The 27,797-nt window shown below is 41.8% G+C and overlaps 1 protein-coding gene and 1 non-coding gene across 2 annotated transcripts in view; one reads left to right on the top strand and one right to left on the bottom strand.

Annotated features, from left to right (window-relative positions):
• CNGA3 (cyclic nucleotide gated channel subunit alpha 3) overlaps window positions 1-27,368 on the bottom strand; it is a 67,245-nt gene extending 39,877 nt beyond the window's left edge. Inside the window, exon 1 of the mRNA XM_086701291.1 lies at window positions 27,262-27,368. The gene's annotated coding sequence lies outside the window, so the exon portion shown is untranslated. The remainder of the gene's footprint in view (window positions 1-27,261) is intronic.
• On the top strand, window positions 5,381-5,489 carry LOC112869787 (U6 spliceosomal RNA). Its single transcript, XR_003224433.1, has one exon. It is a non-coding gene; the product is annotated as a U6 spliceosomal RNA (small nuclear RNA).
• Window positions 27,369-27,797: the final 429 nt, after the last annotated feature.

Here is a 27,797-nt window from a genome sequence, read left to right as displayed (position 1 = left end):
TTCTTCTCTTTTTTTTTTGTTAATGTGATGTATCACGTTGATTGATTTGCAAATGTTGAACCAGCCCTGCATCCCAGGAATGAATCCCACTTGATCATGGTGAATAATTCTTTTTATATGCCGTTGAATTCGATTTGCTAGTATCTTATTGAGAATTTTTGCATCCATATTCATCAGGGATATTGGCCTGTAGTTCTCTTTTTTTACTGGGTCTTTGTCTGGTTTAGGAATCAAAGTAATACTGGCTTCATAGAATGAGTCTGGAAGTTTTCCTTCCCTTTCTATTTCTTGGAATAGCTTGAGAAGGATAGGTATTATCTCTGCTTTAAACGTCTGGAAGAACTCCCCTGGGAAGCCATCTGGTCCTGGACTCTTATTTGTTGGGAGATTTTTGATAACCGATTCAATTTCTTCGCTGGTTATGGGTCTGTTCAAGCTTTCTATTTCCTCCTGATTGAGTTTTGGAAGAGTGTGGGTGTTCAGGAATTTGTCCATTTCTTCCAGGTTGTCCAATTTGTTGGCATATAATTTTTCATAGTATTCCCTGATAATTGTTTGTATCTCTGAGGGATTGGTTGTAATAATTCCATTTTCATTCATGATTTTATCTATTTGGGTCATCTCCCTTTTCTTTTTGAGAAGCCTGGCTAGAGGTTTGTCAATTTTGTTTATTTTTTCAAAAAACCAACTCTTGGTTTCGTTGATCTGCTCTACAGTTTTTTTAGATTCTATATTGTTTATTTCTGCTCTGATCTTTATGATTTCTCTTCTTCTGCTGGGTTTAGGCTGCCTTTGCTGTTCTGCTTCTATTTCCTTTAGGTGTGCTGTTAGATTTTGTATTTGGGATGTTTCTTGTTTCTGGAGATAGGCCTGGATTGCAATGTATTTTCCTCTCAGGACTGCCTTCGCTGCGTCCCAAAGCGTTTGGATTGTTGTATTTTCATTTTCGTTTGTTTCCATATATTTTTTAATTTCTTCTCTAATTGCCTGGTTGACCCACTCATTCGTTAGTAGGGTGTTCTTTAACCTCCACGCTTTTGGGGGTTTTCCAGACTTTTTTCTGTGGTTGATTTCAAGCTTCATAGCATTGTGGTCTGAAAGTATGCATGGTATGATTTCAATTCTTGTAAACTTATGAAGGGCTGTTTTGTGACCCAGTATATGATCTATCTTGGAGAATGTTCCATGTGCACTCGAGAAGAAAGTATATTCTGTTGCTTTGGGATGCAGAGTTCTAAATATATCTGTCAAGTCCATCTGATCCAATGTCTCATTCAGGGCCCTTGTTTCTTTATTGACCGTGTGTCTAGATGATCTATCCATTTCTGTAAGTGGGGTGTTAAAGTCCCCTGCAATTACCACATTCTTATCGATAAGGTTGCTTGTGTTTATGAGTAATTGTTTTATATATTTGGGCGCTCCGGTATTCGGCGCATAGACATTTATAATTGTTAGCTCTTCCTGATGGATAGACCCTGTCACTATTATATAATGTCCTTCTTCATCTCTTGTTACAGCCTTTAATTTAAAGTCTAGTTTGTCTGATATAAGGATGGCTACTCCAGCTTTCTTTTGGCTTCCAGTAGCATGATAAATAGTTCTCCATCCCCTCACTCTCAATCTAAAGGTGTCCTCAGGTCTAAAATGAGTCTCTTGTAGACAGCAAATAGATGGGTCTTGTTTTTTTATCCATTCTGATACCCTATGTCTTTTGGTGGGCGCATTTAATCCATTTACATTCAGTGTTATTATAGAAAGATATGGGTTTAGAGTCATTGTGATGTCTGTATGTTTTATGCTTGTAGTGATGTCTCTGGTACTTTGTCTCACAGGGTCCCCCTTAGGATCTCTTGGAGGGCTGGTTTAGTGGTGACAAATTCCTTCAGTTTTTGTTTGTTTGGGAAGACCTTTATCTCTCCTTCTATTCTAAATGACAGACTTGCTGGATAAAGGATTCTCGGCTGCATATTTTTTCTGTCTAGCACACTGAAAATCTCGTGCCAATTCTTTCTGGCCTGTCAAGTTTCAAAAGAGAGATCAGTCACGAGTCTTATAGGTCTCCCTTTATATGTGAGGGCACGTTTACCCCTTGCTGCTTTCAGAATTTTCTCTTTATCCTTGTATTTTGCCAGTTTCACTATGATATGTCGTGCAGAAGATCGATTCAAGTTACGTCTGAAGGGAGTTCTCTGTGCCTCTTGGATTTCAATGCCTTTTTCCTTCCCCAGTTCAGGGAAGTTCTCAGCTATTATTTCTTCAAGTACTCCTTCAGCACCTTTCCCTCTCTCTTCCTCCTCTGGGATACCAATGATGCGTATATTATTTCTTTTTAGTGTATCACTTAGTTCTCTAATTTTCCCCTCATACTCCTGGATTTTTTTATCTCTCTTTTTCTCAGCTTCCTCTTTTTCCATAACTTTATCTTCTAGTTCACCTATTCTCTCCTCTGCCTCTTCAGTCCGAGCCGTGGTGGTTTCCATTTTGTTATGCATTTCGTTTAAAGCGTTTTTCAGCTCCTCGTGTCTGTTCCTTAGTCCCTTGATCTCTGTAGCAAGAGATTCTCTGCTGTCAGCTATACTGTTTTCAAGCCCAGCGATTAATTTTATGACTATTATTCTAAATTCACTTTCTGTTATATTATTTAAATCCTTTTTGATCAGCTCATTAGCTGTTGTTATTTCCTGGAGATTCTTCTGAGGGGAATTCTTCCGCTTGGTCATTTTGGATAGTCCCTGGCGTGGTGAGGACCTGCAGGGCACTTCCCCTGTGCTGTGGTGTATAACTGGAGTTGGTGGGCAGAGCCGCAGTCAGACCTGATGTCTGCCCCCAGCCCACCGCTGTGTCCACAGTCAGACTGGTGCGTGCCTTCTCTTCCCCTCTCCTAGGGGCGGGATTCACTGTGGGGTGGGGTGGTCTGTCTGGGCTACTTGCACATTGCCAGGCTTGTGATGCTGGGGATCTGGCGTCTTAGCTGGGGTGGGTAGGCAAGGTGCACAGGGGCAGGAGGGGCAGGCTTAGCTTGCTTCTCCTTAGGTGATCCACTTCAGGAGGGGCCCTGTGGCAGCAGGAGGGAGTCAGATCCGCTGCCGGAGGTTTGGCTCCGCAGAAGCGCAGAGTTGGGTGTTTGCGCGGAGCGAGCAAGTTCCCTGGCAGGAACTGGTTCTCTTTGGGATTTTGGCTGGGGGATGGGCGGGGGAGATGGCGCTGGGGAGCGCCTTTGTTCCCCACCAAACTGAGCTCTGTCGTCAGGGGGCTCAGCAGCTCTCCTTCCCTTTGTCCTCCAGCCTTCCCGCTTTCTGAGCAGAGCTGTTAACTTATGACCTCCCAGCCGCTAAGTCGCGCTTGCTGTCGGAACACAGTCCGTCAGGCCCCTCTGCTTTTTGCAAGCCAGACTCGGGGGCTCTGCTTGGCCGGCGAGCCGCCCCTCCGCCCCGGCTCCCTCCCGCCAGTCCGTGGAGTGCGCACCGCCTCGCCGCCCTTCCTACCCTCTTCCGTGGGCCTCTCGTCTGCGCTTGGCTCCGGCGACTCCGTTCTGCTAATCCTCTGGCGGTTTTCTGGGTTATTTAGGCAGGTGTAGGTGGAATCTAAGTGATCAGCAGGACGCGCGGTGAGCCCAGCGTCCTCCTACGCCGCCATCTTCCCTCTTCCCCTCCTCTAATAACTTTAAATGTTATTTAAACTCACTTGATTCTCACAGTGCTCTGTGAATGAGTCACACTGAACATTTCTGTCTTGTTTAGAAATGGATGGGACTTTATAAGGGAGAAAGCGAGTAAGCAACAAAGGAGGTCAAAACATGTAAAGCCCTTTCTTATAAACTAAAATGTGCTTCTGGAAAAAAATCTTGGTCCCCACTTACGATGACTAACTATACTAAAAAAAAAATTGTCCATGTTCTGTCCTTTTCTATTATGGTTTAAACATGAATACCAGTCCTGGTTCAATTTGTGTCGTTTGAAACCTTATCATTTCCCAAGCCCTAAATGCAGCTGAGACAATAGAGAGGTGCCAAGAGCCCAAGATGCATACTCCTCTGACCCACTGGAGGTTATCTGAGTTATCATTGTCTTTGGTTATGACACTTATGCAGCCAGGGGCTGGAGGGTTTCATTAGTGAGGCACCGAGTCTAGAACAAAGCCATGCCAAAAAGAAAACCCCAACCAGAGGACAACCCCACAGCCTGATGGACAGGCACACTGGGCACAAGTCTTTATTTTCTCCAGCTGAGACAGATCACTTTTACCACCTAAGGTCTTCAATCTTCTCAGAAGTAATATCTCTCTGGGTTTCATTCATTTCAGTTCTCCACAACTCAACTTTCTCAGCATCACTTGGGCAAAAGCACTCAGCAAATTCTCAGTAAATGTGAAGTTGGACAGGCTCACTTTGTCAAATTAAAAGCAAAAGATAAGTCAATAACTCCCACAGGATCTACATGTCTTGGAACTTCATCCAAAGTTGGATTGCCTCTCCCTTCTTCCCCTATCCCATCTGGAAACTGCAGGATGAAAGGAAAATATCCAATGCTAAGCCACTTAATCACTCTGAGACCTGTGAACCAGTCCACAGAACAAACACAAAGGACAGAACAGACATTACTATAGGCAATGATGAAGGTTGTGTTTTTTTAAGCAGCCCTAGGCTTATGTAGGGGGAAAGCACTAGTAAAATACCTTTTGTTTGAGACAAATGGCATTGGAAAGACAATATAGGTGGTCAAGAGCACTGTACTGAGAGAAAGAAAAGCTGGATCTCTTCTTAGCTCAGGCTACAATTTGGGCTAGTGACCAGCATTTTAGTTTCTTTATACATTGATATGAACATGGACTTATTGCAAATGAAATTTTCCACAGAAACTCAATGAATAAAGCATTTACGTATATATTTTATTTAAATGTATTTGAGAGGTGCCTGGGTCAGTTGGTTAAGCTGCCGATTTCAGCTCAGGTGATGATCTCACAGTTCGTGGGTTTGAGCCCCATGTCGGGCTCTGTGCTGACATCTCAGAGCCTAGAGCCTGCTTCAGATTCTGTGTCTCCCTCTCTCTGCTCCTCCCCTATTATGCTCTGTCTCTCAAAAATAAATAAATGTTAAAAAATTTTAAAAATAAATGTACTTGAAAACATTTATAAAGATAATTAGTGAGTGTTTACCTCCTTTCCAAAAGTGAAAATACTAATTCAAAAAGATCTATGCACCCCTATGTTCACTGCATTATATACGATGGCCAGGATAAGGAAGCAACCTATGTGTCCATCAATAGATGAATGGGCAAAGAAGATGCAGAATATTATTCAGTCATAAAAAATGAGATCTTGCCATTTGTGACAACATGGATGGACATCAAGGGTATTATACTAAATAAGAAAGAGAAAGACAGTGCTCACTTTGGCAGCACATATACCAAAATTGGAATGATACAGAGAAGATTAGCATGGCCCCTGTGCAAGGATGACATGCAAGTTTGCTAGGAATTTACCCAAGGGATACAGGAGTGCTGATGCACAGGGGCACTTGCACCCCAATGTTCTTAGCCACACTTTCGACAATAGCCAAATTATGGAAAGAGCCTAAATGTCCATCAGCTGATGAGTGAATAAAGAAGTTGTAGTTTATATACACAATGGAATACTACTCGGCAATGAGAAAGAATGAAATCTGGCCTTTTGTAGCAACATGGATGGAACTGGAGAGTGTGATGCTAAGTGAAATAAGCCATACAGAGAAAGACAGATACCATATGTTTTCACTCTTATGTGGATCCTGAGAAACTTGACAGAAGACCATGGGGGAGGGGAAGGGAAAAAAAGTTAGAGAGAGGGAGGCAAACCATAATAGACTCTTACAGACTGAGAATAAACAGGGTTGATGGGGGGTGGGAGGGAGGGGAAAGTGGGTGATGGGCATTGAGGAGGGCACCTGTTGGGATGAGGACTGGGTGTTATATGGAAACCAATTTGACAATAAATTTCATATTTAAAAAATTGAAAAAAAAAGAAAGAGAAAGACAAATATCATATGATTTCACTTACATGTGGAATCAAAAAACAAACAAAAAAATAGAGACCCATAAATACAGAGGAAAACTGATGGTTGGTGGGGGGTGGCAAAATGGGTGAAGGGGAGTAGAAGATATAGCCTTCCAGTTATGGAATGAATAAGTCATGGGGATAAAAGGTAAAGCATAGGGACTATAGTCAATAGTACTATACTAGTGCAGTATGGTGACAGATGATGTTACACTTGTGGTGGGCATCACATAATGTATAGAGTTGTCAAATTGTTATGCTGTACACCTGAAGCTAATGTAACATTGTGCATCAACTACACTTCAATTAAAAAATAAAGACATGGGTTCCCTGGGTGGCTCAATCATTTGAGCCTCTGACTCTTGATTTTGGCTCAGGTCATGATCTCACTGTTGTGGGATTGAGCCTCACATCAGGCTCTGTGCTGGGCATGGAGCCTGCTTGTGATTCATCCTCTCTCTCTCTTTCTCTCTCTCTCTCTCTCTCTCTCTCTCTCTCTCTCTCTCTCTAAAAAAAAAGACAATCAGTGGGACACAAGTTAATTTTGACCATGATTTCCAGTGTATTAAAATTTAGTAGGGATGGGGCACCTGGGTGGCTCAGTTGGTTAAGCATCTGACTTGGGCTCCGGTCATGATCTTGCAGTTGGTGAGTTCGAGCCGCGTGTCAGACTCTGTGTTGACAGCCCGGAGCCTGCTTTGAAATCTGTGCCTTCCACCTTCTCTGCCCCTTCCCCTTCTCCCGCTCATGCTCTGTTTCTCCTTCAAAAATAAGTAAAAACATGAAAAAAAATTTAAAAAAATTTGGTAGGGGGCACATGTCAATGTTATCTTTATTTGGGTTCTTTAATTATTTAAATATACATAAAGAAACTTAAAGTGTGCACAGAAAACCTTAGGGAACTCTGTGGAACAGAGCTGAAAACCAAGGCCCATTCCATTTCAAAAGTTTCATGATGGAACAGAACTGTAGAATGCAAATATTGTGTCTAAAGGTCCTCTCATTGTTTGTGCATGAATGTGATCCTATTGGAAGAAATAAAAACATTCTAGAGCTCCAAAAGCAGAAATGACAAAACTCTATAATGTCAAAATTCTCTGGACGTGGTACAATATAACTTGAATATCAGAACTTATATGAGAGGGCACTTTGAAAGTTACATTATGATGTAAAGATCCTCAACAAAATACTAGCGAATAAAAATCCAGTCACATATCATGATTAAGTGATATGTGTCCCAAGAATGCAAAGTTGATCTAACACCCAAAATCAACCAATGTAATACACCATATTAATTAAATGGCAAAAACTACATGATGAGTGCAATAGACATAAGAAAATCATATGACAAAATCCAACATGCTTTCATGATAAAAACAATCAACAAAGTAAGAACAAAAGGAAATTTCCTTAAACTGATAAAGGGCATCTTGACAAAACCACAGCTAATGTCACAGTTAAAGGTGCAAGACTGAATGCTTTCCCCTAAAATCAGGAACAGGACAAAGATATTCACTCTTATCACCTCCATGCAACATTGTACTGCTAACCAGGGCAATTAGACAAGAAAAAACAAAACAAAACAAATAAAAGCATCCAGATTGGAAAAGAAAAAGTAAAATTATCTCTATTTGCAGATGACATGATCTGGTATATTGGAAATCTTAAGTAAACCACCAAAAAACTATTAGAATTAATAAATAAGATTAGTAGTGTGGCAGTATACAAGTCAGCATACAGAAATCAAATGTATTTCTATACATTAGCATTGAATAATAATACAATGAAGTTAAGACAACAATCCCATTTTTTAAGTTTATTTATTTTGAGATAGAGCATGCAAGTGGGGGAGGGGCAGAAAGAGAGAAGAAAGAGAATCCCAACCAGGCTCTGTACTGTCAGTGCAAATCCCAACTCAGGGCTCAAACTCACGAACAGTGAGATCATGTCCTAAGCCATAGTCGGATGTTCAATCAACTCAGGTGCCCCAACAATCCCATTTATAATAGCAGCATAAAAGAACAAAACACCTAGGAAATTTAACCTAAGAAATTAAAGATTTGTACACTGAAAACTATGAAACATTGTTGAAAGAAATTGAAGATATAAACAATTGGAAAGATAGTTCCTGCTCACAGATTGGAAGGATTAATATTATTAATATGGTGTTGACTCTCCAAATTATCCACAGATTCAGTGCAATCCTTATCAAAATCCCTGCTGGAGTTTTTGCAGAAATTGACAAGCTGATCCTAAATTTACATGGAAATTCAAGGGACACAAATAGCCAAACAATCTTGAAATCTTGAAAAAGAAGAACAAAGCTGGAGAACTCACACTTTCAGATTTCAAAACCTATTGCAAAGCTATAAAAATCAAGATAGTGTGGTTCTGGCAAAAGGATAGGTATATAGATTAATGGAATATAATTCAGAGTCCAGAAATAAATCCCACATTTACAATCAATTGGAAATCAATGGAAAAAAGAATAGTCTGCTTAACAAATGCTGGAAAAACTGAATATCCATATGCAAAAGAATATACACCATACACAAAAATGAACTCAAAATGGATCATAGGCTTATATGTAAGGGCCAAAACTATAGAATTCCTAGAATAAAACACAATCTTCATGGCCTTGGGTTAGGCAATGGTTTCATAGATATGACACCAAAAGCATAAATGAAAAGAGAAAAACAATAGATTATACTCCATCAGAATAAAAAAACCTCTGCATCAAATGACACCATCAAGAAAGTAAAAAGACAACCCATAGAATGGGAGAAAATATTCTAAAATCATGTATTGGTAAGGTATATATATATATATATAAAGAATATATAAAGAACAGTTACAACTCAATAATAAAAAGACAAGCTAATTAAATATTGGGAAGAGGATTTGAATAGGTATGTCTCTGAAGAAGATACATGGTCAACAAGCACATGATTATAAGCATATTTAATCATGGGGAAATGCAAATCAAAACTATGATGAGATACCTCTGCATACCAACTACAATGGCTATAATAGAAATACAGACAATAACAAGGGTTAGTAAAGATGGAGAAACTGGAATCCTCATACACTACTGGTAAGAATGTAAGTGTACAGTCACTTTGGAAAACAGTGGGGCAATTCCTCAAAATGCTGAACATAGTTGCCATATGACCCAATAATTCTACTCTTAAGGATATACCTAAGAGAAAGGAAAACATATATCCACACAACAACTTATACATGAATATTCATAGCAGCATTATTCGTAATAGCCCCAAAGTGGAAACAACCTAAATGTCCATCAGCTGATAACTGGATAAACAAAATGTGGTATATATACATAGTGAACTGTTATTTGGCAATGAAAATGAACAAAATACTGATACATGCTACAACATGGATGAACCTTGAAAGCATTATGTTAAGTGGAAGAAGCGAGACACAAAAAGCCACATGTTGTATAATTCCATTTATATGATATGTCCGGAATTGGCAAATTCACTGGGATAGAAGGTAGATTAGTGGTTGCTTGGGGAAAGGGTTGGGATAGGGGGTGGCCAGAAAAAAGAGTGACTGCTAATAGCTACAGGGTTTCTTTTGGAAGTGTTGAAAAATTTTAAAATTATATTGTGGCGATGACTGCACCACTCTGAAGATTACTAAAAAGCACTGAAATGTATACTTTAAATGGATGACTTTTATGGCCTATGAACTAATCTAAAAAAGTAATGTTAAATATAATAGCAAAGCTGCTTTTAAAATGCAAAACTAACAATATCTGCTATAAGAAACTCGCAAAATATAAGTGTAATAAAGGGGAGAAATGTCAAAATATCACATTAATAATAATGATATTGGTCACATTGTTGAGGGCTCACACTATGCCAAGGACTGATCCACAGTTTCACATGCTTCACATGGACAAACTCATTTAATCCCCACAATCACCCTACGAGGTAAGTTATTATCCCTATCGTACAGTTGAGTAAACCAAGGTGCATGTTTCGCACAGTTAGGACTATTGCAGGCAATTAAGTCCTAGAGCCTGCAAAGTCAATCTCCTGCCTCTCAAGAAACAAGCCCAATTTCTGGGACTGGTAGGTATCAAAGCCGCCTCCATCTTCCCGATAAAGATCCAAAAGGGCAGCTCAGTTCTTAGACCATGAGGATGTATCCAGAAGCTCAAATTGAGCTTTGAGGTGATGAGGGGAAATGGAGTTCAGAATTCATGTTCTCCCCTTTCTGCGGAGTGGAGGATAGGCAAACCCATGAATGTCCCCACACCAAGATATGAAGAGAGAGTTTGAGTTAAGGTTGTTGTGTCTGGCTTCCCGAGGAAACTTTGAGTGGCTGTGAGGTGGATTTCTCTCTCTTCTGAACTCTATGCATTTTTATAACGCAAGCAAAGGCAAGTTTGCATACGCCAAGTGCAGATTTTCAATTCCTGTCTGAGAAAAAATTAACATTGTTCTCAAGAACAGGAAGAGATTTGGGATGAAAGGATCTGAATTTGTAACAAGGTTATCAATTATGTTACTCAACCACCAGACAGAGGCCTGTCTCATGCCTAGAAAGTGTCTTGGTCTTCTGCAGAGATGACTCAGAATTAATGGGGACTCTGGTTTCCTCCTCCACTTTAAGTGTACTCAGTTTCTAAGTGATTTGCAATAAGATTCAGCTGCTCACATTGAGATTCCAAGAGAATGTAACTGCTTTCCAGATGTTGCTAGAGCTGGAGAACCCATATGTCTGTAGCCAGCCCTACAAATGCTCTCCTCAGAATTCCGTCTCCCCCCTCCCCCAACACACACACACACACACACACACACACACACACACACACAGCCAGGGCAAACAAGGCCAGGCAAGGAACCTCCCTTCCCTCCCCAAGGACCTGTTTCACCGAGCCTAGCTGTGGGCAGAGGTAAACTGTTGTTTTTTTAAATTAATTTTTGTGATGTGATTATAAAAGTAATATGCTGTCATTATGAAAAATAATAAGATGTTCATATCTAACTTTGATCAATCATTGTACAGGTGCTGTGCCCAGGAATTCACTCCAATTACCTTCACTTACTCCCAACAACCCACTGAAGCAGGTATTATAACTATTACTTGCAATTTACATATGAAGAAACTGAGACTCCGAATGGTTGAATAACTTGTTCAAAGTCATCTAGTGGCAGAACACGCAAACAAAAGCCTGTTTGAATTTAACCCCTACAGAGCATTGTTATAATGCAAGAGAGAGGGAATGTGTGAAATCTGCAAAAGAGGGCAAATAAAGTGCTGTGGGGACTAGATGAAGTCCAGGGTGCAGTGTGTGAGGGTGTGGCATAGCCATGGAAGAGTGTCATTGGTACAAAACTATACTGAATGGCACTAGCCCAACTACCTCAAAATTTCCCCCTCTCCCCTGAGCCCTGTCTTGCCAACACCACGAATGACACCCAAGCCAACTGATGACCCAGCAAGAGCCTCCACTCCTCCTTCTTCCTCACTTCCCCAGATCACAAATCCCCAAGTCCTGTCACTTACATCACCTGTCCCCTGTGTCCCCTTCCACTCAGTCATTCACTAATCCAGAAATGAAGCGAGGGTGGGCATCCTGGCCTCTTCTTCCCCCACTCTGTCCAGACCCTGGCCTCCCTCCCCAGGATTGTTGAAATAATTGTCTCACGTCTGTAATCCATCCAAGGCTTGGCACTTAGGAGGTTCTCAGTGGGTATGGAATGACTGATTGAATGAATGAATCTTCTGCACTAACACCAGGGTCTTTATAAAAGGTAGTTTGAATCACATAACTCAGAAACTTTTAGAGATTGCCTGTTTTCTCCAGCATGCAGTCTTAACCTAACATTCAAGAGTTTTCATAACTCTTATCGGCCTAAAGGGGTAGCTCCATTCAAACCAAACTACTCATGCTTTCCTGAAGCGTGTCATGAATTTTCTTGTCCCTCCTATTGGCAGGCTCACCCAATCTCACCTTTGGCTTCCTGTATTTCTCGGTCTCCCTTCCAGGCCAGGTGAGGACTGAATAACAGGCTCTGGCCAGTGGACCTGTCCCATGATGCAGAGTCCCCCAGTTCCTCCTAACCTCAGAAATTGCATAAGCGATGAATGGGCTAGCCCCTGAGAGGTTCTGTATGTTACCAGAGTAGGACCTACCCTCTCCTGATGACTCCACACATCTTTGGTCCTACTCATCCCTCTGCTTAGAGAGAGGTTTTCCCTCTTTCTTGCCAGTTGAAATTCCTGTCATCCTTTAAGTTTCAACTCCTGTATGTCCTCCCCTGGGAGTCAGTCACTCGCACCTCTCTCTACTTTCCGGGCATTATTATTACCTCTATTTCAGTCCAGAGCAGAGCCCAGCTAACAGAGAATGTAAGGGCTTGTCTCCCACACTACACTGTGATGTCCAGAGAGCATGGACTGTGTTTGTTTAAGTAATTCTATCTCCCACTGGACTTAGCCTTGTGATTTGTACTCAGGAGTAGTTAGTGTGCACCTGATAGTAATTAGGTCAGAGGGAAAACTATTTACCCCTTGGTCTCAGTGTATGCAGTTGGGCATGGAGAATAAAAGCTTGACCCCTCTGAACCTGGAGGGCACAGTGGTTGGCAGGGATTAGAGAAGATTTCAGGTGAAGAGGCCTCTAGGCAGGGCATGAGTATGTGTGTGTGTGTGTGGGGGGGGTCTTCACCCTGGTCATTGCCATCCTTCTCCCCACTCCTCCAGGAAACCCACAGCCTCTGCACAGTTTGGGGGAGTTAAGGAAGAGCCTCTACAGCTTCCAACTGTTTACCTCCTGGGTACCATGGCGACGGGAGATTGGTCACCATGGCAACCATTATTAACCAGGCAGAGCAACTGCTGGCAGATAGTGAATGAGGACAGAAAAGGCAAAAAAAGGGCATACCAAAGGCATGGGGCACATGCAGTCCTGGCCAAAGTCCCACCTAAAGTGACTGAGATCTTGCTCTGACCAGTCAGTTACCCACAGAGCAGCCATTCACTCTATCCTGGCATCCTGCGCCCAGCAAGGACCCCATTTACAGCTGAACAGAGGCTGAGGAGGAAAAGTGCATGTGCTTGGGCATTCATGTGAAGAAAGGGCCCCCATTCCTGCCAAAAAGGAGCTCCCACCAGCTCAGCAAAATCCCAATGGGGTTCCCTGGCCTGGCAGAATTTTCAAGAATCCATGACTTTGTCATACAAGACCTGGTACAGAGAGCAATGGCAATAGTAGTCACCTCCCATCTCACAGGACCAACTCTTCACTGCCCCCTCCAATGATTTCTCAGAGGGAGTATGTGACTCCGTGCCCAGACAATGATGTTGTTACTGGGTTTTATGAATGAAAGTGTGTGCAGGCGTGCGCGCATATGCTGAGGGAAGGCGGGGGGGGGGGGTAGTTGCTGGCAGACTGTCCATAAAGTTAGGGGTCTGCACAGCCCACTCTAGGAGGGAGCTTGAACCCAGGTGGAGGGGCAACTGCCCACTGGTCTGGGGTGCCAAGGACTGCACTGACCCCAGTTTGCCCGTCTGAAAGATTTGGTGAGGAGCATCCACCATAAAGTCTCTCCTTTCCAGGAGAGAGGTGGCAGCGCTCCCATTGGGAGTCCTGAGCAAGTAAACTGCATATTGGAGGCGCTGGGCCCATGGCCAGTGGCCCATGGGGGGATTTCAGATCCTTTCTGCTCTTCCCTCCTTTCATCCTCCTCCACATTTCATGTCTAGCTGGAGATAGCCGCTTTAGAATGACAAAGTTTAAAATCTCAACAACAGCATCAAGTAGGGCAGTTATGAATTGAGGAATTACAAGGGGAGAAAAATGAAACACCCCTCCATCCCCCTAGTTACCTAGTCCAGCCCTTGCCAGAGATTGCTGGGATGGCCAGAGCAAGGACCAGCTGGCTTAGCCCCCTCTGGTGTTGGAGGTGGGGGTGGAAGCTGAGCTGAGGAGAAAAGCCTGAGGACAAGGACAGAGAGCCCATATGATTATCCGGTTAGGGGATTGCAAGGGATCAGAGAGCCTGCTGCCCCTTCTCCTCCATATCTAAACACTAAGCCCCCAAGCACCGACTGACCAAGATTGTAGATTACGAGTCCATCATAAAAAAAAAAAAAAAAAGGAAGAAAGAATAGAATAGAAACAGTGACTGCTCACTTCACTAAATAATATGAACTCTTTGCCTCCTCCTCAGCCACATGTCTCTTTGGATCTCCAACGCTGAGTTGGGTCTAGCGGAGGCAGTCCCTCAACCCCAGTCTGCTGACCTCCCTAGCTCCTGCTCCTTCCAAGCCCATGGACATAACTGCCCCACGCCTGGCGCAGACTCGGAGAGACTCTGCTCTAGTCCCAGATCTGAAGCCGCAGAAACGAGGCGGCCAGAGAGCCTCTTCCAGGACAGGCTGCCATGAAGGCGCGTGGCCAGGCATCTGGGTTACAGGGTGTCTTATGGAGGTGTCTCCAGGGTAGTATCGTGGCCAGACTCCCTTCCTGTCTCTAGCGGGAGACAGTCCAGCGCCTTCTGCCTCCTGCCCCGACGGCTCAGCCCGGATCGGCCCAGCGCGGCTGCTGGATGTGAGTGTAAGGAGTGTGATGGACTTGGGCACAGCGGAGAGCTTTGTCCTGTGATCTCGGCTGGAGGAGTGTGTGTGTGCCGGGGTTGGAAACAGATGCCGGGGCAGGCCCCTTTCTCGCGCGCCCAGAAGCGGCCCGTTTCAGCACCGGGGGCTGCGGACAGCGCCGCGCCTGCACTTGGGCTCAGCCACCCCTCTGCCCTGCGCGGACTTCTTTAATCCATCTCCCGGCTGGATGGAATCAGCGACCCAGCAGACCTCCCAGCGCCCTAAAAACTCCCAGCTCAAAAGACCCTAAAATCCTTACCCGACAAAGTTTGAGTTCTCCGCGATGCGCCTCTGTCTGGCAGAGAGTCTCTGCTGCTCGCTCCCTCTGGGTTCTGGGTAACAGCTCTGGCCTCGCTCCCTCCCCCACGCTTCAGCCCCAGGACCCTCCTCTGCGAACGGCGGAAGGAGTCTGTTGCCTCCCTGTCTCTCACTGAGAAAGTCAGGTGAGGCTCTGGAGTCTCAAAGGCGGTCCCGGAAGAGGCAGAAGCCGCTCATTCGTATCAGCATCCCCTCCAAGGGAAGAGGGGGCGAGCCAGAAGCAAGAAAACAGGAAAAGTCTGCCTGTCAACTCTGGACTCTTCTAACCGCGAGCCTCCCGCCACCTTGGACTCTTTCCTGAGATGTTTTACCAGTAATGTAATCCACACTGGATGAGGACACAGCGGAGATCTGGGAGTCTGAAGTTTAAAGGTGGGAATATATATCCCCTTAAACTTGTTTGCAATCTTAGGAAGGGTTTTAGAAACGAATCTCTCTTAGGGACATCTCCTTGCAGAGATTTATTTCCTTCTACCACAGCAGACACCACCAGCTTCCCTGAACTAAAAATTAAAACTCGCCAGTCCAGCCAAAAGAATTTAAACTCTTTTTGCAGAAAATAACAACAAAGCCTCCACATTTCTCCAGACTCACTTTCCTCACAGAAAGCATATGTCTAAGGACACACCTCTCCATCAAGGATGAAAACCTAAATGCACCTCCCCTTCACTCTCTGGTCCTGAATTGCAGGAGCAGGTCCCAGGAGGAATCCAGCTTTCCTGTCTGGGACAAGGTCTGGAAGCCTCTTGGGTTCCAGGTCCCCATGGCTGACACCCTTATGGGAAGAAACTGCAGGAGCAGATCCCACAGCAGCCTGAAAAGGAGAGGCTTCTTTGAGGATTTGTAACTTATGATATTTCCTGAACATATCTATTAAATTATCTACTCATGAAGGGGAACCTGGGTGGCTTAGTTGGTTAAGCGTCAGACTTTGGCTCAGGTCATGATCTCATGGCTCGTGGGTTAAAGCCCTGCCTGGGGCTCTGTGCTGACAGCTCAGAGCCTGGAGCCTGTTTTGGATTCAGTCTCTGTCTCTCTCTGCCCCTCCCCCACTCCCACTCTGTCTCTCTCTCTCAAATATAAATAAACATTAAAATAATTATGTATTCATGGAACAGATTGTCTTTAGAAAGCTTAAGTTCTCGAGTTCATGCAACACTTGGAGAGATCAAGTGTATATCATTCACTGGAGAAATAAAGAATTAGAATCACACACACACACACACACACACACACACACACACACCCCTTAAAGAAGGGAAGCAAAACCCAGAAAAAATTTCCCCAAAGAAAAGTCAAGCTTAATTGTTCAGATTTAAGGGATTCTGGTAGTGGGAAAGCAAATAAATGGAAATGGTGAATCAACAAAACAAAGTTGAAGCCACAGAAGTTGGAGAGGAGAGTTCTTATTTTATCATTTGGGCTTCTGGAAGAAATATGAAGTGGATTTAACACAAGAGAAGACATAATTCATGAGATGATGCCTCATCAAGACCTTTGGTGTCCTTAATCCAGAGACTCTCCAACATACATCAGTTACCTTGTGCAATTTTTTTTACAGCCCTCATTGTCAGGAAATACTTTATTTTCTCTAATCCCAGTAATTTACACTACAAGTTAAAGCTGTTTCCCATAGGAAAGGATGGGAAGATTGGAAGCAGATGGTTATCATTTGTTGTCCAGAAACATTTCAGAGCTTCAAAAGAATCTTACATACGGATATTGGGGAAGGTAGTTGTTACCATGAGACAATTTTAATGCACAATCCTGAAAGTGAAAAATCCCTCTGGACTTTGTTTTTGAAATGCAGACCATTCCTAAGATCTTAGGAGGGAAATAAGACCTTACAAAATTAACCATGAAGTGGAGAAGTGCACTGAATCTGACAAAATGAGGTAGAGCATCCATTGCAGGATTGGGCACATAATTGGCCCTTGGGAAATGATACGTGTGGCAATAGATATCACTGAAGAATTTTCCATACCTGTAAGGTACAAACAGATAAACTGAGACTGAAAATGAGCAGAAAGAGCCTAGAGGGGATATATCTGTGAATTAGCCCGCACAAGGCATCCAGTAGCAAGATCCTGGGCTGTCAGGAAGGAGGGTCCAGATTTGGCTGAAGACTCAGGGGTAGCCTCTAGGGGTCTGTTCTATTGCTCAGGTTTCATCTGAAGTGCAACCAAATATGTATGGCACAGCATGGAAGGGACAGAAGTCTTTTGTCAATATGCAGGATACAATTAGCACCAAGCAATCCCAGATGAGTGAGTGGGGTATCCTAAGAGGTCCATGGCACCAAGAGACCCAGGAGAGGGATCCTCAGAAACCCAAAGCCTGTGTCACAATAGGGAGACATCAGTGAGAAGAGAGCTATGGAGAAGGCACCACTTCCTCATTCTAACTGGGTGGATGATATCTGAGTGGGGGAGGATTAGGTCAATCCTAGGTTGCTTCAGCCTCAGTCAATATTTCTTAAAGAAATGAGGAGGGTTCTGTGTGGGAAAAGGTGATACCCAGGCATCAGTAGCTGAGGAAGACTGGACCCAGGGAACCTGGTGAGACTAGTTCTACCTGCCTGTGATTTCACTGCCTGAGAAATAAAAGGGTAAATACTAGCCATGCCCAGAGGGATTGAGTTCAAGCATGAACATGAATAGGTGTGGCTTAGGGGACTCCCCAGTAAGATACAGTTTTAATTGTTTTTAAATTTAAATTTTTAAATGTTTTTTTATTTATTTTGAGAGGGAGAGGAAGCATTAGCAGGGGAGGCCAGAGAGAGAGAGAGAGAGAGAGAGAGAGAGAGAGAGAGAGAAAGAGAGAGAGAATCCCAATCAGGCTCTCATGAAGTATGAGATCACAACCTGAGCCAAAATCAACAGTTGGGCTTAACTGACTGAGCCACCCAAGTGCCCCTAATTGTTTTTAAATTTTAGAAAATATGTGATTATGGTCTACATAGTCTGGGATTTGCTTTTCCCCCCAATCTTAGGATTCGGTGATATTGTTGTTTCTAGCTATAGTTATTTCAGTTTTACTGTGTAAATATACAATTTGCTATTTATTCTGGGTGCATATTATACATTTTGATTTTAAAAATTGGGGGGAGGAATTAAATTTTTCCTACTTTGTGTAAAATCTACCCAGTCCAAACAAATTTCAGAAGTGCTGGGGATCTGATATTTATAGATTGGACTTGAAAGGCACATTAAATACGGTGTCCAGTGTGTTAAAGAACACACAATCTGATAAGGAGATAAGCCAGACTAGCAGATGATAAGTAGAAATGCAAACAGATAAGCCCAGTTATCAGTAAGGAGGAGAGTGTGGGCTTACTCTGGCAGATGGTTTAGATCCTTGGCAAATGATAGGGCAATTTGCAGGAATGGCTTTTGGGAAATAAAATATTTATTCAGAGGCAGGTGAGCTTCACATGAGAAGCAATGATGCATAAATTTCCCCAGGCATTTTCTCAGTCAGTGCAAAGTCATCAGGGGGAAAAGACCCTGCTGTGGCAGAGGCAGTGGTTTTCAGTTTTTAAGGCTCCCTTTTCTGCTTCTCAGGCAACAAAAATGATGGTATGTTTCCCTCACCTACCTGGCAGTTGACAAAATAGAAGGAAAATAAAGTTAAATTAATGAGATTTGAAGAGTTGTAAATTCTGTCCAAATATGATTAAGAGCTATGGAGGAGAGTGGTCTTCAGAGATCTAATCTACCTCATCCCCTGAAGATGCCCCTTCAGGCCAGCCTTGTAGGTAGTGGAGTCTGTTATCTCCCTCTCTCTCTGGGAGAGTCAGGTGAGGCTTTGGAGCCTCAAAGGCGGTCCAGAAGAGGCTGAAGCTACACATTTTGACCATCCAAATCTATCTGACCATCAGTGCCTGGAATTCCACCATCAGAACTTCATCCTTTTAGTTTCAAATTTTTATCCCTTTTACTTTGTTGCTGTTGTTTTCTAAATGATGTCTATGCCCAACATGGAGCTCGAACTTACAACCCCAAGATCAAGAGTCGCATGCTCCACCCACCAAGCCAGGCAGGTGAAGCTTTAAAATGCAAATAACTCCAGAAGCATGTGACTCAGGGAAGCATTTGATGACCCTGGAGACCAATAAGGGTATGATGGCACAGATACCACAGCAGGGGCAGGTAGCATGGGCAGGGGCAAAGGTCTGGGTGACAGATGCTGAATACTGAGGGCAAACTTGGTCCCTACCACAGCTAAGCCTGGTCCGGGCTCAGTAAAATCACCTGAGCTTTCCTCTAAGCCTACAACCTTCATTTTCCATCTACAAAAGAAGGACAATCACCTTTTCTAATTGTTACAGCTGGCAAATGTGTACTGGACACAAGGCTATTTTAGCGAATTGTAATCTGAATGTCATCAAAGGTGCTCATTAGTAGATGGGACGTGCCCTGGGCTGAGTACTGCTCAGGTCAACATTTTCTTTTTTTTTTTAATTTTTTTTTCAACGTTTATTTATTTTTGGGACAGAGAGAGACAGAGCATGAACAGGGGAGGGGCAGAGAGAGAGGGAGACACAGAATCGGAAACAGGCTCCAGGCTCTGAGCCATCAGCCCAGAGCCTGACGCGGGGCTGGAACTCACGGACCGCGAGATCGTGACCTGGCTGAAGTCGGACGCTTAACCGACTGCGCCACCCAGGAGCCCCTCAGGTCAACATTTTCATCAAGGCCTTGGGTAAATGTATGGAATCTTCTGTATATTTTAATGTGGACAGGATGTATAGCTAACATGCATTCAGGAAATATGGCAAATATGGAGTGCAAATCAGGATATAAAAAAAATCTTGAGGGCTTTTAATGATGGGTTGAATATACAGACTGAGAAAAAAATATAACAGGAACAAATATAAGGTTCTGCAGCAGGGTCCAAAATAATCAGCCATCCACATACAGAGAGAGGAGACATTGCTTGGCAGACCTCATTCACCATGATGTGAAGCCTGAGAATGACACGTCTCCACAAAAACTGGCAAAAAGCTAATGACAGACATTGTGACTTAATAGAAGTATATAATGTAGAAAAGAGGTGAGTCTTTAAAAAATTTTTTAAGTTTACTTATTTGAGAGAGACAGGGACAGCCTGAGTGGGGGAGGGGCAGAGAAAGAGGGAGAGACAGAGAGAATCCCGAGCAGGCTTCATGCTGCCAGCACAGAGTCCCATGGGGGGCTTGATCCCACAAACTGTGAGATCATGACCTGAGCTGAAACCAAGAGTCAAATGCTTAACCAATTGAGCCACCCAGGCACCCCAAAAATGAGTCTTGATCAGCTATTTTCTTTTCAACATACCTGGATTATTTTCATTTTGGTTGCCACATTTTAAAGAAGGGTTGCATTGCAAAATTATATTCATAATAGAACTTTAAAATCAGTTCAATAAATTAATTTTACATTTTATGTTATATTCTAGTTTTTCTTCACATACACATCATTCTCTTTCATGGTGATACTAACATGTAAATACAATTTTGTTATTCTAGTTTTTATTTAGGTGTTATATCTTGAGAAATAGCCTATCTTACTGTGTTAGTTTCCAGTGACTTTAGGTCAATGTCCAAATTATTTATCACTAGCCATGATCATGACCAAATGAATTACACAATTAATAGAATGATTTATATAGTTATTGACATTTTTATGTACATTTAAATTATTTCCCATTTTCAATCCTTTAAGCAACTGCCAAGAAACATTTTTTCCTATTTTTTGTATTTCCTCAGGTTATATTCCCAGAATATACTCTAGGGATATAAGCATCTGAATTCAAGAAAAGTTTTAGCAATTTCTATTGCTATCAATCATTTACCAGTTCCACCAGTTTTTTTTTTTACCAGCATTCTATTTTATTTTTCAAATTTTGTTCATAAGCTGCACCCCATTATAGTTTTAATTTGCATCTCAATAAGAAATAGTAAAGTTGAACATTTTCTTATGTCTGTTTGCTACTTGTGTCTCCTCTTTGTGAATCATCTATTCATGTCCTTGGCCCATTTATATTAAAGTTGATGTTTTTCCTTTCAATTTTCATGAGCTTTTTGTGCAATACTGACAGAGACTTTCTCCTAGCTTATTTGATGAAAATATTTCCCCCAGTCTGCTTGCCTTTTTGAGTTATGATAATATTTATTGTAGAGACTTGCAAACATTTCCCACTGAGATTCATTTAATTCATTGAAAGCCTAGAATGCATAATTCCCTCACATATATGATTTCTACTCTTTTTTGATAGTTTCATATATTTTTATTCTTAATATTAACTCTTTAATACAATTGGTGTAGACAATTAATTTAATGTGGGACTCAGTTTCCTCATCTGATAAAAAAGGTACCTACTTCTCACTTTTATTCCAGAAATCTTTAATAGAATATCGGTGGGTCCAATACTTGATTGCCTAGGATACTCCATTCTTTAACAATGCTATATCAGTCATCAATTCATCACTTCTCAGCATTGAATTATTTTAAGCATTTCTTCTTTTACAGTGAGGACAATGGTAAGCTTTCTCAGTAGAGGATGCTGGAGAAACACTGAAGCAGGAGCGGACTATGTAGTTGTTTCTGGTGGCTGCACCATTGATGTGGACATGTGAGAATGTCCAGTGGTGCTCTGCTTCAGCCACATGCCTAGAATATACAGTTCCTTGATGATGTCCCAGCCCCAGCTGGACCTGGTGGTCACCTTCCTGCACCTGTCTCAGCATGGATACCCAATGTGCAGCCCTCCTGCCTGTAATGGTATTCCAACTCTCTCTGCTTCCCTAGCCTCACACCCCCCAGGTTTGTCTCCTGTGATCCTTTGGTGCCACAACCATTTTGATACAAGCACCACAGCTCCAGCCTCGTACTCACACTGATGCCCCCACCTTTTCTGCACTCCTGTGTGGCCAGCCACTAGCTGTGGCTTGCCCTACCTGCATTCTGGGGATTGCTTCCTTCTGGCTCAGGAACTGCAGGCCACCTCAGGTCTGTGCAAACCTGTGAATTTCTCTGACATACATTGAGCTGCAATTATGCCAGCTCCAACAAGTTTTAAATGCCAGTCTTGGGGAGGGGATCCCCATTCCAAGTTTGTCCTTCCTTGGTTACTCTCCTTCAGTCCTGTAGTGCCATGTAAACTCTCCTACATCGTATGTTTAATAATCTTTATTTTAATCGTTTCCTGTTTGAATTATTGTGTGGTTTCTGTCTCTTGATTAGATCCACACTGATATACATATAATGAACCAGGGTATCTTTTATATTTTTATCTAGAGAAGGGATCAGAGACTTTTTCTTAAGGGGCTGGATAGTAAGTATTTTAGACTTTCAGGACATATGGTCAATGTCACAAAATTCAACACTCACTCATGTGGAAGGAAGAAAGGAAGGAAGGAGGGAAGGAAGGAAGGAAGGAAGGAAGGAAAGAAAGGAAGAAGGAAAAGGAAGGTTCTTAGCAATCAGAAGTAGAAGGGAACTTCCTCAGATTTATAGAAGTCATTTTAGAAAAGCTTACTGTTAATAATATGCTTAATTTGAAGACTGAGATCAAGAACAAGGCAAGGATGTTCAGTTTTAGCACTTGTATTAAACATTGTAGTGCAAGTCCCAGCCACTACAGCACAGGAAAAAAAAAGAAATGAAATAAATGGCATAAAGATAAGAAAAAGATAACTGTCATTATCCAAAGACAACATAATCATAGAAAACCCTATATAATTTATTAAAAATATTAGAATAAGTAAATTTAATAAGATTGCAGGATGCAAAACTCAACTGTACTTCTATATATTCTAGCAACAAAAAACAGAATATGAAATTTTAGAAATACCATTTACAACAGTGTCATAGACATAATTATTTAAGAATAAATCTAACACTATGTGCAAGACTTGTAAAACATTGCTAAAAAACTAAAGACCTAAATAAATGTAAAGATATACTATGTTATGGTATACTCTTATGAAATCTCAGTAGTTTTAAGATTTTTCCCCAAAATTGATTTAAAATTTCACGAAATCCCAATCAAAATCCCAGTAGGCTTTATTCTGAAGAAACTGGAGTCTAAAATTTTATGGAAATGCAAAGAATCTAGACTATACATAATAATCTTGAAAAAGAAGAACAAAGCTTGAGGATTTATACTACCTGATCTCAAGATTTAGGATAAAGCTAGCACAATTAAAACAGTGTGGTATTGGTATAAGGAACAGCCTAGTGGGACAAAGTAGAAATTCCACGTACATACAGTCAATTGATTTTTACTAAAAGTGCCAAGGCAATTCAGTGGAGAAATAAAATTGATTTTTAGGAAATGGTGATGAAACAACTGGAATTTGTATGAATGGAAACAAATCTCAACTCCTATCTCAGTCCACATAGGAAATTTAATTTGAGAAAAACCATACACAGACCTAAATATAAAGCTACCACCATAATGCATAGGAACAAAAAAGTGGAATATTTTCATGATTTGGGGGTAGGCAAAATTTTCTTAGGACAAAAAAAGGCCCTAACCATAAAGAAACTCCAATAAATTATATTCCATCAAAATAAAAATTTCTCCTCACCCAAAGATACCATTAAGAAAATGAAGACAGTCTTCAAAATAAAGTGTGTACTCTTCAAAATCGTCAGTCATGAAAGACAATACATAGAGAGATAGACAACCAGACTGAGGGACTGTTCTAAATTAAAGAAGACTAAAGATTAATGACAATTAAATGCAACATGATCTTGGTTTGGATCCTGACTCTAGCAATTCTTTTTTTTTTTCTATAAAGAATATTATTGTGAGACAAATGATAAGCTTTGCACAAGATCTGTAGATGAGGAACAATTCATATGAAAAAAGATTGCTCTCTGAAACCATGGTGGCCAGGAGGAAAGGGCACAAGTCTTCAAATGTTTTTCAAAGAAAAGACCTGTCAACTTTGAAATCTATATCTGGCAACAATATCCTTCAGAAATGAAAGAGGAAATAAAAACATTGTCAGATGAAGAAAAACTAAGAGAATTTGTGCTAGCAAATCTACCCTTAAAGAATGGCTAGAAAAGGAAATAACAGAAGAAAGTTTGGAACTTCAGAAAAAAGTAATATCAGAATGGGTAAAACTGATGGTTAAAGCAAAAATTATTACACCATCTGATGTAGTGCACAATGTATAAAGAAGAAACACTTAAAACAATTATATTTAAAGAGAGGGAAGGGTAAAGATATCCAAATGACAGTAAGTTTTCTACATTTCTATCAAAATGGTACATTAATACCAGTAGACTATGATGTTTCATAAATACACTGTTAATACCTATGGCTACCACTAAGAAAACTGTACAAAGTGATATACCTAAAAAAACTATAAATAGTTAAAAAACTGGGTGCTTCAGTTGGTAAGTGTCCGACTCTTGACTTCAGCTTAAGTCATAACCTCACAGTTGTGAGATCAAGCCCTGCATCAGGCTCCATGCCCAGCGAGGAGCCTGCTTAAGATTCTCTTTCTCTCTCTCTCTCTGCTCCTTCCCTGCTCTCTCTCATGAACACTCACTCTCTTTAAAAAAAAAAAAAACTATAAATAAATCAACATAGAATCATTAAAAATTCTTCACAGAATTCTTCTACAGAAAAGAGAAATAGAGAAATGAGAAACAGTGAAAACAAACCAGAAAACAAATAATAAAATGGAAGACTTAAGCCCAAGCATGTAAAAAAATACCTTAAATGTAAATGGTCTCAATAAACCAATTAAAACAGATTGTCAGAGTGTATAGAATAACATGAGCCAATGATATACTATATACATGAAACTTACTTTATGTACAACACTATAGGTAGGTCAAAATAAAAGGAGGAATTTCTTCTCCATCATAGAGATAATGGATAATTGAGACAATATATGTCAAGATGCCTTGAAAAATAAATAATGCTCAACATTCAATTAGTGCCATTCTGGAAGAAGGTCATCATTTTCCCCTACATATTGATAACCACCTTACTTGTTTCTCATCCTGCATTTATTATGTTACCTCTTTCAATCCTGGACATTAAAATTCCCAGGGGGCCAGAGACTAAGTTATTTGATATGACGATGAAGTGGTCCTGTGTATGAGGGTGTTTGAAAGCTGCTGATGGAGAGAATACGGTTTGTTTTGACCCTGATTCCTCTTGGAGCAATGAAACAGCACAACAAGAAGTTTTAGGCCCCCAGAATTTCAAATTCTTGAGCGGAAGCTTAGCTGATGAAGTAAGTTTCCAGGGAAAGTGATTCAGACCCTCTGGACTGACTTCACGCAGTTTATTATTCACAGGATCTGGTTGACATTTAAATCATGCAAATGTATCCTGCTTATCTGTGAGTGGACACAGTACACACATCTGCAGTGACACAGAGCAATGAATAATGTATTTTAGAGGAGACAAGAGTATTTTACATTTCCATTTGACTCTTTGTGAAGTGCTGCTTGTAAATTTCTCTTCTCTATTGAATTGTGATTTCTTTTTTTTTTTTTTTTTTTTTTTTTTTTTTGAATTGTGATTTCTTAACAAGTGGATAGAGGAATTTATCTTTTTTTCTTCTGCCTCTCCCTCCTTCCTTCCTTCTTTTGTTTTTTTCCCTGTCAATCTTTATCCTTTCTTTATTTCTCTCTCTCCTCTTCATTTCTCTTCTCTGTTTCACCCACTCCCTACCCTGGCTTCCGCCTCCCCTTTGGAGATGAGGGTACAGCTACCATTCTTCCCTGTCCCTTGTGAGCTCACAATCTGTGTTATGTGGGCCCCATGGTTACTGTTAATGCTAGTTTGGGTTATGGAAGAAGGGGGAGAGGAGTCATAGGAGGGATACCTGGGAAGTTCTTTAGAGATCACTGAATGCAGTAGATCTCCTCCCAAGCACCTGATCCCATTCCTCAAACCCGCCTCCTGTACAGAAAAGACAACCCCCTCAAGGTTAAATGGCAAGTCTGTGTTGCTCAGCTAGTGACCACCTTTTGTGATCAGGTCATGACTATCTTTCTAGCCAGATCTGTCCCACATGTCCCCTGAGTTCCTTCAGGGTTATGACAGGAGATGGGGAGCCCAATAGGTTTGCTTGTGCCTCTAGCATATTAAAAAGAGACTTCAATACAGAATTTGCAGAACTATCAAACACACTGACAACTTTGTGGCTTTTGAAGAACTAAGGTTTGCTCTTTTCACAGAAGATACTTTTCAAAAATCCTACTAGGATGAAACCTGCTTGTTAGAGACAGATGCTGAGAAAACATGAACTCAGGTGGTGGCAATACTGTGTTCACAGTGCTTACTCTGTGTTACACACTATGCAAAGCACTTGTAAATTAATTCATTGAATTTCCACAACAAAAAAGGGGGAAACTGAGGCAAGGAGTGGCACCCACCACTGCAGGGTTAGCCTGGCACCAGAGGTGGACTCTTAAGCATGCATTTAAACTGTGTCTCTGTGGTTTCTGCACACCAGGAACCTTTCAGGACTCAGAGTTTTCCCACCAGACACATCCAGCCACACACCAGGGTGTGAACTCTTAGGCCACAAAAATGGTTGTTGATATGTGAATAAAGCTCTCAGTCCATCCAAACCCATCTGCAGAGTCACAGAGAAGGTTAACAGGCTGGGAGAAGTAAGGTGTGGTCCCTTTGATCTTTTCCTGAATAGCCAGCTTTCAGATGAGTCAACTACTGAGGAATCAATAAATGGGCATCTCCCCAGTATGGATGATGCCTTCTCTCCTTGGTTGCCCCCAAACAGTAATCCTTTATGAGAGGTAGACATCTTCCCTTTTGGTTTAGATAATCATACCTAGTGGTGGGAGTACTGGCAAAGAGTGTTTCCTGGCCAAATCCCCCAAGATTGGGATCTCCTATTTTATTCCTGATTGTAGCGTCTGGCTCACCCATACTTGTTATATTAGCCAGAGGATATTGGATATACAATGCAAACTATTATCAAGTAGGGATCAAAAAGCTCCTGACTACAGGTTCTGTAAAAGGACCATACTACATGCCTCTTTACCAGATGCCAAATTGTAAAGGACAGGGTAGGGCCTTCCTGCAGGCTCTAGGTAATGTGAAGATGCTCCCTACAATCCCACATCCCAGAGGAACTGCCAGAGGAGGCACCATCTCATCCATGCTGCCACTGCTATGGCCTAGATTGAATAATTTCTCTGAAATATACACACCCGTCAGGGAATTTTGAAGCCCAGGAGGAAGGTTGCCTAAACTAAGGTCCAACCAGTCTACACATATGTATTTAGCACCTACCTTATGTGCTTGGCTCATCTTATCACATTGAGAAAGACTTCCTACTCTTTGTGAATGGGCTGGTGGAGTCTCAAGACACAGTCATTCACTCCTTGGAACAAAGGTTGATGAGCTTCTGAAGGACTGCTTGAGGAACACCAGGAAGGGCACCAACTTCAACATAGTCATCAATATCTTGAGGGGAGAGTCACAGCACTTTGACTCTGATGGGGGGCTTGGTGAGGGCTTCCACTGGCTACTTGGTGCCTGGGAAGAAGGAGCTGGATCAGAATGAGACCACCACACATATCTAGGATGTACAGAAGGGGATCTGGGGATATCAGTGGCATATAGGAAGAAAGCAGTTATGGAGAGGGGTGGTGAGATACCAACTTCTCAGTGGCAGGATGGTTCACTGCTGAGAGGGGTGCATGGGCTGCTCCTTCAGGGGCTAAGATCCTGGGAAACTCTCCTGGTGCCTGTGAGTGAAATTGGTAAAAGGAGTTTGGTACTGATGCCAAGTTCATGATTATCATTTGTCCCACGTGGCTCTGGAC

This window comes from Puma concolor, chromosome A3, assembly GCF_028749965.1.
Source record: "Puma concolor isolate L17-30 chromosome A3, mPumCon1.1.hap2, whole genome shotgun sequence".
Lineage (NCBI taxonomy): Eukaryota > Metazoa > Chordata > Mammalia > Carnivora > Felidae > Puma > Puma concolor.
The sequence above is the reverse complement of the archived record's forward strand: the minus strand, read 5'-3'. Positions and strand labels throughout refer to the sequence as shown.